The 9,222-nt window shown below is 42.3% G+C and overlaps 1 pseudogene; it reads right to left on the bottom strand.

Moving 5' to 3' along the window:
• Window positions 1-4,539: 4,539 nt before the first annotated feature.
• On the bottom strand, window positions 4,540-6,431 carry LOC144784210 (uncharacterized; annotated as a pseudogene).
• Window positions 6,432-9,222: the final 2,791 nt, after the last annotated feature.

The raw sequence follows: 9,222 nt of genomic DNA, 5'->3' as shown, positions 1-9,222 counted from the left end.
GTTTTTAATACCCAGTGGTAGAAGGTTCCAGAGTTTTGGTGCGGCGACCAGAAAGCGTCTGTCTCCCCAATTTACTGTCCTTGTGCGCGGTACTGGTAGGAGGCAAGTGTTGGCGGATCTCAGTGACCTTTTAGGAATGTAGAGCTGAAAAGCCTCAGTCAGAAACTTAGGTCCGACGCCATGTACTGCTTTATAGGCAATGCAGAGAGCCTTAAATTTAATTCGGCTCTCCACTCTAAGCCAATGAAGCTGGCGAATGGCGAGAGTGGTGGGCTGGCGGCGAGGAATGTGTAGAAGAATTCTGGCAGCCGCGTTCTGTACTGATTGTAGCTTAGACAGCCCACGTTTCTGAGAATTTAGAAAAAGGGCATTTCCATAATCCGTTTTGGAAAATACCAGAGTGGTAACTAGGGTCTTCCCGGCTGAGATAGGGAGGTAAGGCAGCAGTTTCTTAATTTTCTTTAAAATAAAGAAAGCAGAGGAGACAACCTTGTTGACATGAAGGTTAAATGTCAGCTTGCTGTCAAAGATGACTCCAAGATTCCTCGCCTTTTCCACTGGTACTGGTGGAGAGCCCAGCTGGTTAGGCCACCATGTGGAGGACCATTCTGGGGAAAGATTACCAAAGGTCATAACCTCGGTTTTATCCGAGTTAAGCCTCAGGCAATTAGAAGACATCCACGAACTAACATCAAGCATAGCCTCCTGGAAATTAGCTGCCACCGCTAAGCCATTCTTATGGATCGCAAGCACCAGTTGGGTGTCATCTGCGTATGATGTTAATCTGACCCCATGGGCCTTTATTACCCTCGCTAAGTCCGCTACGTAGATGTTAAATAACGTGGGACTTAGCGAGGAGCCCTGTGGTACTCCACAAGGTATTGCAGAGACAGGAGAATAGAAATTACCCAACTTAACTGTCTGGGTGCGGTCGGCCAGGAAAGATGAAATAAGGTCTCTGGCCGAACCGTTTATCCCCAGAGCTGTGACACGGTCGACCAAGATAGCGTGGTCGACCGTGTCAAATGCTGCGGATAGATCCAGTAAAATCAGAATGGCCGCACCGCCCTGGTCCATAATGGCTCTGATCTCGTCGGAAGCTTTTATTAAAGCGGTCTCTGTCCCATGCCCTTTCCTGAAGCCAAACTGCGTTTCGTCCAAAAGGTGGTGGGTATCGACGAACTCTGAGAGTTGTTTATTCATCAGAGCTTCGCAAATTTTCCCATAATGGTTCTTGCCAAGCATGGTTTGCGATCCTCTTTGCCTCTGAAAGGGCCAACATTACAGAGATGACAGTAGGACACATTAATTATCACCTTAATAAAGAGTGTTATCCTGATGAGAATGGTTACCCTCAGGCTAGAGGAACTAAATGGAAATGGGAGGAGTACCAACCTGACAATATTTCTGCACCATATGTTTTCACAAATACAAGGACTATAAAGAACAATAGACCTTTTGTGATTTCTGTGACCAGAGCAAAAGCAGACTTATGTATTAGTAGTGTTGGGAGAATTGCAGTGGGGAGAAGTGAGTGTACTGTAATTCTGACCATTGAAGGTGCCAATAACAGCAGTTTTACATCTTCACATAATACATATTTTGTCTCTGGTAATAAGGGATATTACCAACTACCTGTTGGTTGGTCAGGTGTATGCTACGTGCCTTTCTGTTGCCCCCGGTGTTTTTGGAACCTGCATCTTATGACCAGGACCTTAAACTGTTCAATGACATTTCCAAGAACAGAAACAAGAGGACAATAAGTATGGATGAAGTGGACCAGACTGACACCACTTTGCAACAATATGTCGATTTCAATTTGGGCTTGTTTTTCTTTGTGGGTGCTGCATTAAACAGCAGAAAGATAAGACGATTGACTCGTGTTGAGGAAGCTGTTACCAATCAGACAGGTATGATAATGGGAACATTACAGAAGAGCTGCAAGTGGCGAGGATTGTAGCACTCCAAAATTGTATGGTACTTGATGTGATTTTGGCTGATCGAGGTGGTGCATGTCTCATCATTGCCAGCAGCTGTTGCATTTTCATTCCGGATCACTCACCTTCAGTATATGATGCAGTCTCTAAACTGTATAAGATTGCTGCAGAGATTCATCCAGAGACTGGTACATGGACTTTTTCGAACTGGATGTGGACACTCTTTATTACTTGGGGCTAGAAGCTACTGACTATGTATACTACTGGTGATAATATTTACATGCTGTGTATGTATACAATGTGGTCCCATGCTTTGCTCCATTTGCATCACTGCCTGTGCACCTGCTAAAAGGAAATGTTGCAGAAATAAAAGCCTAACAAATGCTGAATAAAGAGGTCACTGAGATGATGAACATCAATGTGCAGGATACATATTTAGATTACCCCAGATGAACGAATGTCTTCAGCTATTGCTAAAAGGGTCGTCTGTTGTAATTTGGCAGCGGTCTGGGTTAGCATCAGCTGAACAATCTTGTATTTTGGCAGCCATCTTGCTTGCCGTGTGCTGCCACGTGCTCACCATGTGCTCTGTCCTACTTTACTGTTGTTTGCTCTTGTATTCTGTCTAGGACCAAACTATATTTAGCCCCTTCCACTTTCCACATGCTCAGTTGAGCTTGCAGCTGTCCATGCAGCTGTTTCTAGTCTGTACATGTCAGGATGTTTTCACCAGAATTAGCCACTGTTAGCTACACCCACTTGTTGACTGTGCATTTTCTGTATGACCATATATGTACCTAAAACCTTCTTCTTGTACTTGTACTGCCTTCTTTAGAGCCCCTGTGTGGGTATAAAAGTACCAAGCTCCTTCCATTCAGTGTGCTACTTCATACATTACCGAAGGGTGTTGTGTGAATGTAGTTCCACCTCATGAGGTTTGATACAGCTTTTGTTTCTATTCCAGTTTCCATGCCAACTTCTATCCTATTGGTCTGAGGACTTGTGCAGAGGACGCCGAAGCCCTAGCACTGATAGGCCTTGCTGAGGCCCACCACCACACCCCTTAGAATGTACATGCAGCTGCTACTTACGCAGCTTTACTGAAGCCACCATAGATTCTTTAAGGTTCTTTATTTTCTGCATAGTTACTTAAAACCATTGCAATATTACCGCATAAAATACTGAATACAAAAATCCTCAAGTTAAAACCAAAAGAGACACAGTGGCCGATAAGACTTTACAAATATAAAATCAGGATTGATTATAAACATGTTATATGTCCTTATAAAACTTGATACTGTAAATTGCAGTGAAGCCACCAGAGAGGAATTCTTCAACTAGTGTCATTAGACATGGCCAGTTCCGGATGTGTATACTCGTGTTAACAGCCTTATAAACCACATAGTGCTGTATTTATGTCCCGAACTTGGCTCAAGATTCATGTAGTTATGTTTAAGTACCATTAGATTCAAATTAGCTTTATACACACAGTAGACTAAATTCAGGTCACTCACTTTGAGTCTAGGTCCCGATCTCCGTTTAAGATACATTCAGTCATGCTTACATATTATCTTCAAGCACACATCAAGTGAGTTTCCATGAATTAGCAATGTGAAGGCGTCTCTAGATAAAACAGAGCAGATAAAAAGGGTACTTGTTGCACATGCCTCTGTGATATTATTGTGGGAATTATAACTCATCAGTAACATTTGTATATATATTGCAATCACGGGCATTAGGTAAATTTCATGTAGCCTTTGTGATGAAATAGTAACAACTGTATATATGGTGTTTATGTTTCATTTTTGAAGACTGATCTGGTTTTCTGTACCTCTCTTTTAGACTTCTGAGGAAGGGTCTCTATATGACCCGAAACGCATTGGGCATTATACAATAGCGCTTAACTGTAAAAGAGAACTATGGAAACTTTAATGAATTTCACCGTGAAGTAATGGATGAATTAAGAATGGAATAAAAGATTGAATCTGAAAGAATTCTTCTCTGAACCATCTCATTTGATTTAAGAAGTACATTGTGAAGAAACATTTCGTTTCAAGATGAAGTGCTACATCTTAGAGACTGGGCATACCAGCCCCACATTGTTGTGCTTCATCTTACTCCCACACATGCCCTGTGGCTGCTTTACCTTATTCCCCCACTTGGCCAGTCGCTACTTCATCTCGCTACGCCACCCTCATGGGTCTGTGCCAGTCGTTGGAGACAGGCTCTTGAAAGAAACCCACAACTGGACTGAGGCCAGCAGTGCGAACGAAGAACATCATGCTCAGCATTGTGTATCAAAGCCATGAAGTCACAAATGGTTCTTTGGGATTTTATTTAGAGCATCTGCCGAAGTGTAGGAATTTTACAATATCCTAAGGGCACAGTCCATTAAATATGATTGATTGATTTGAATAAAAAAATGGAATTTTACAACCCTTTTAAAAGAATATTTGAGCAAGTGTTATTTCTGTGCTGAAGGTAATGTAGGACAGGCAATGTAGAAAACAAGACTGCAGAAGTGAAGAAAGGAAAATGCCTCTTTCACTCAAACAATTTCCCCTAAAGTACTAAGTATCACGCAAGCAATTTCACCGGCTTTTCAGCGCCGACGTACGAATACTTTTTTCTCTCCTGCAGGTAGTTTTTTTGTCATTTCTTTATACCATTTGTGGATGATTGTTTGTTCAGGCAGGAGGTCGTTATTTCTTTCTAACTTCTTCTGGTTTCAGAATATTCTCTAAACTTCCTTAAATTACTGATTCGGTCTTCGAACCCTGGTTCTCTGGTCATCTCTTCATTTGTTATCATTACATCGATAAAGTCGGAGCAGTCTTTTTGCTCAGGCATCCAAGCGATTTCTTTAAGGCGTGCAACACACTTTGTGGCTTTTTCTATATATTGCACAACCTTTAAGTTCACTGCTGCAGACTCCTCTTCCATCTTTTCGAGAATCTGCTGTTCTGTCTTGACTCCCTTATAAGCCGATTCATACTGTTCTTTCAGGTCTTTCAGCTCTTCTTTCTGAACCATAACACGTGTAACCCACTTGTGGTTTTCCAGTTTATGATTTCCTTTCTTGCACTCCCGGGGGCAGACTTTGCAATTACCGCTCCAGTCAAACACCTTACAAAAATAATTAAAAGGGCTTGCCACAACTCTACACGGATAGTGGCAGGTTACGTCACAGACCTCACAATTCAGAGCAGATTCCTTGTCAATCGGCTCTTGGGCCTTAGCGATAATATCCAGCTCAAGGGAGACTTTTTTATTTTCTTCCATTTTATCTAAATTCTCTTTCAAGGCTCTCTCTCTCTTTTTAATTGTCTCCAGTGTTGCCAAACCAGCTCTTATTTCAGGGACAAGAACTTGCAAAGTAGCATCTAACACTTCTCGTTCTGTCAACACTTCTTTGGTTAACGCTAAACTTTTAGGGCCCAGGTGTTCCACCTGATCAAAGAATGACTTCATACTGCGCATTGACATTTCCCAATTTCGTTCACTAAAGTCGCCTGTTTTGTCAAAAAGTGCACCGTTACTGAACAAGTAATGCAGGACTGTGTCATCTTCACCTTTAATACCATGGAGCTGAGCCGCCTCGATAGTGGATAAGGCTTGTATTTTTTTGCAGTCTGCAAAAGTGAACATGAAAACTACATTCTCTGCTACATCCTTCCCAAAAATGGAGAGAACTGAGTTGAAAATGTATTTCTGGGTTGGGGTCAATCGTGATGACGAGGATACCATTACAAAACAAACTACATTCAAATGAGCAATGAAGCGAGGAGAAGAAAAGCACTCAGTCAGCTGCTCCACTGTCTGCTTGTCTCTATCCAGGCCCTCAGGGTCACCAAACCCTGGGGTGTCTACCAGAGTGATAGGGTAAGAGAGCCTTAACCCCGGCTCACTCTGTATCTCATATGCCGTCACCGCGGTCGTCTGCTTGTGCGCCTGGGATTTATTCATATCTTCATCTATTAATTTGAATCGGAATTCGTCCCCAAACTCTACTCCGAGAACATAGTTAATCATTGCATCGATAAGGGAGCTCTTTCCTGCGCCGGTTTCTCCAACCATCAGTATAACCTTTTCGTTGACTTTTACACGTTCTTCCCCAAACGTGTACTTTCGGAATCCTTTTCCAGGGCCAGAACATTTCTCTGTGGTTGGGACGCTGTAGACTGCTGGATTTTCTGGTTGCTTTAGAGGATTTTTCTTCATGAGTTTGCGTGCTAACATCTTTGCTTTTGGTTCTTGTTTATGAAAATAACCTGAAAAAGAGAGATAGGGAGAAGAATGTTAATATGAACATCTTACTGCTCTAGTCATTGTACAACTCATTCTACGATAGGAAAACTAAGCAATAACTTGCCTTTGGTCTGCAGTAAATAAACATATTTCTGCTCATTACGCCTCACCTGGTGAGGTGTAGAATTTTTCATGCATTTCCAGGTTTACCAAGGTTGGTAAATCTTGAAATGCGTCAAAATCCATGGGTGGATGTGTGGGAGCCAATCACCATCTCAACACATTAAGGAAAATCAAGCCATTCCTGCCTTCTGAGGACATGCAGTCTGCAGTCCAATCCCTCGTTATCTCCCGCTTGGAGTATGGAATTGTGACCCTGGCTGGGTGACCCAAAGCTAGACTGGCACCTCTTAGAGCCACTCTGAACTCTGCGGCCGGACTCATCTCTGGTTCCAGAAAACATATCTACATCACACCAGACCTAATTCAACTAAACTGGCTGTTTATTGAAGCAAGGATTCGGTTCAAGATAGCCTGCCTAACGCACAAAGCTATTCACTATAACACCCCAGTATACCCGGCTAAAAAACTCGAACTATCTGGTTTGAATCGGTCCCTAAGAAGCTCTAACAAGTTCCTGTGGAAACCTCCCAAATTCAAAAAGAAAGGAACCTGCAATCATGCCTTCTCTGGTTTTGCAGCAAGAATAAGAAACACTCTTCCTCCCGAGATCAGGACTAACCCCTCAACCTCCTCCCTCAAAAAACAAGTCAAATGGTTACTCCTGAATGACCACTTACAGCAATAGTCCTAAAGCCACCATAACTAACGTTTATTTCTTGTTGGCATCTTTGAACTCACACTCAGCTTTGCAATGTTTATCACTCTACATGCACCTTAAGATTGGCTGCTCTTTTGTTACTTTACATGCACCTTAAGATTGGCTGCTCTTTTGTTACTTTACATGCACCTTAAGATTGGCTGCTCTTTTGTTACTTTACATGCACCTTAAGATTGGCTGCTCTTTTGTTACTTTACATGCACCACAAGCTTGGTTGCTCTTCTTTAGTATTTGTTCTTGTTGAGTTTCTTTTTGTTGTTGTATTTATGCCTTTACCTCCTTCTCGCTAATGCTCCTTTGTACAGCGCTCTGATACCCTCACAGGTCATGTTCCCTCTATATAAAACTTTTCAAATCCATAAATAAAATACATGGAACACCTCCCAGGTGCAGAGTAACACAAGGCAGCAAGTTACTCTGGCTTTATCAAGCCCAAGGTGGCCGTCCATGGCTTGATAAGTTCAACTTAGGTTTTGCCTTGTCCTTGCGCACCTTTGCGTAGTGCAAAGACGATGCAAAACCTTCATAAATGTGCCCCCAAACATCTTACTGCTCAACTACCCAACCTTGCAGTCTGTAATGGCGAGCAGAAGTATTCACTGAAAACCATGTAACAGTTCTGCAAATTTCTGCCACTGGAACAGCCTAATCTCCATCCAGGAAGCAGCAAAACCTCAGACAATTCCCCACCGAATTCCTTCCGCTAAATGCGTAACAGCTAAACGGTAAGCTGATTCTACAGTAAATGTTATCCATCTACGTACTGTAGAAGTTGACGCTTTATGCCCTTAATTTGCTGACCCAAACTTGCAAATAAAAACTGACTTCATAATACACTCTTTCCTCCTAAAATAGACTATAAAGGCTCCTTTGACATCAAGCAAATGTCACATCTCTTCTAGGGATTATAGGGCAGGAAAGAAGACAGGGAAGAAAAACTCCTGTGATGCTTTCGACACCAATGCCTCTTTTGGATTGAAAGCACCAGGACACTCTTTGGAGTATGCAAGCGCTCTATAAAAGCCTTTTCATTTCACTTTTCATTTGAAAGCAGGATCTATATCAAGAACCGCCTCTTCTCTGTCAGAAAGAAATGGAGAATAACAGAAGAGCGCCCCATTCCTGCTGCTCTCTCTGTTGAAATGACTGTCTCTAAAAAGGTCAGCTACATGGACAAAATATCGAAGTCATCTATACCCAGTAGTTTACAGGATGTTATTGTAGTGTGTAAGAAATTGGGTTATTAATTAAGGGGATTGACTGCCCACCTCAGGTAATAATCACAAACCTTGTCCAGGTGAAATCTCAAAGTCACTACGTTAACTTGACCAGAACTCCCTGCTAGCTATGGCACAGAGCAGAGAAGCTTAACCTAGGACAATGTTGAAAGCATTTATGCAGTACCAAAACAGTAATAAAGTTAAAACATGGGAGACAGCCTTTAGAGTGACGTTTTTACAATGCGATCCCTTTACCACGCAACTTCAGAATTTCCCCTGTTTGTGTAGTTTAAAGTTGGTTTGTATTATGAGAAAAAATAAAGTTTTCTGAAATATAACTAAGTTGTATCCTTTTCGTTTCATTTAAGGAATTCCAATGATTTTTGTTTTTTAATAAAAAAGTGTCTCTAATCATAGAGTTGATTGTTATGGAGCGCAGAGTTGTTAAGTGGAGTGTTATAGAGTTCAGTAGAGGACAGTGTCGTACGGTGTAGTATCGTACATTGCAGTGTTAAAGCATGGAGTAGAGTGGATTAGCATAGACTGGAGTGGCATACAGTGATGTACAGTCTAGTGGCGTACGGTAGCGTACAGTCTAGTGGCGTACAGTGAAAGAGAGTAGGGTGGAGTTGCGTACAGTGGAGTGGCGTACAGTGGGGTGGTGGAGAGCGGAGTGGCATAGAGTGGAATAGTGTAGAGTGGAGTTGCGTGAAGAGAAGTGGAATAGTTAAGAGTGGAGTAGCGCAGCATGGAATGGCATAGAGTGGAGTGGTGTACAGTCGAATGGCATACAGTGGAATAGAGTAGAGTGGAATGGCATAGAGTGGAGTGGCATAGAGAGGAGTGGTGTAGAGTGAAATGGTGTAGAGTGGAATGGAGTGACATAGAGTGGAGTGATGTATAGTAGAGTGGGGTAAAGTAGAGTGGCTTAAAGTAGAATAGCATAGAGTGGAGTGGCGTACAGTGTAATAACATA

This window comes from Lissotriton helveticus, chromosome 10, assembly GCF_964261635.1.
Source record: "Lissotriton helveticus chromosome 10, aLisHel1.1, whole genome shotgun sequence".
NCBI lineage: Eukaryota > Metazoa > Chordata > Amphibia > Caudata > Salamandridae > Lissotriton > Lissotriton helveticus.
The sequence above is the reverse complement of the archived record's forward strand: the minus strand, read 5'-3'. Positions and strand labels throughout refer to the sequence as shown.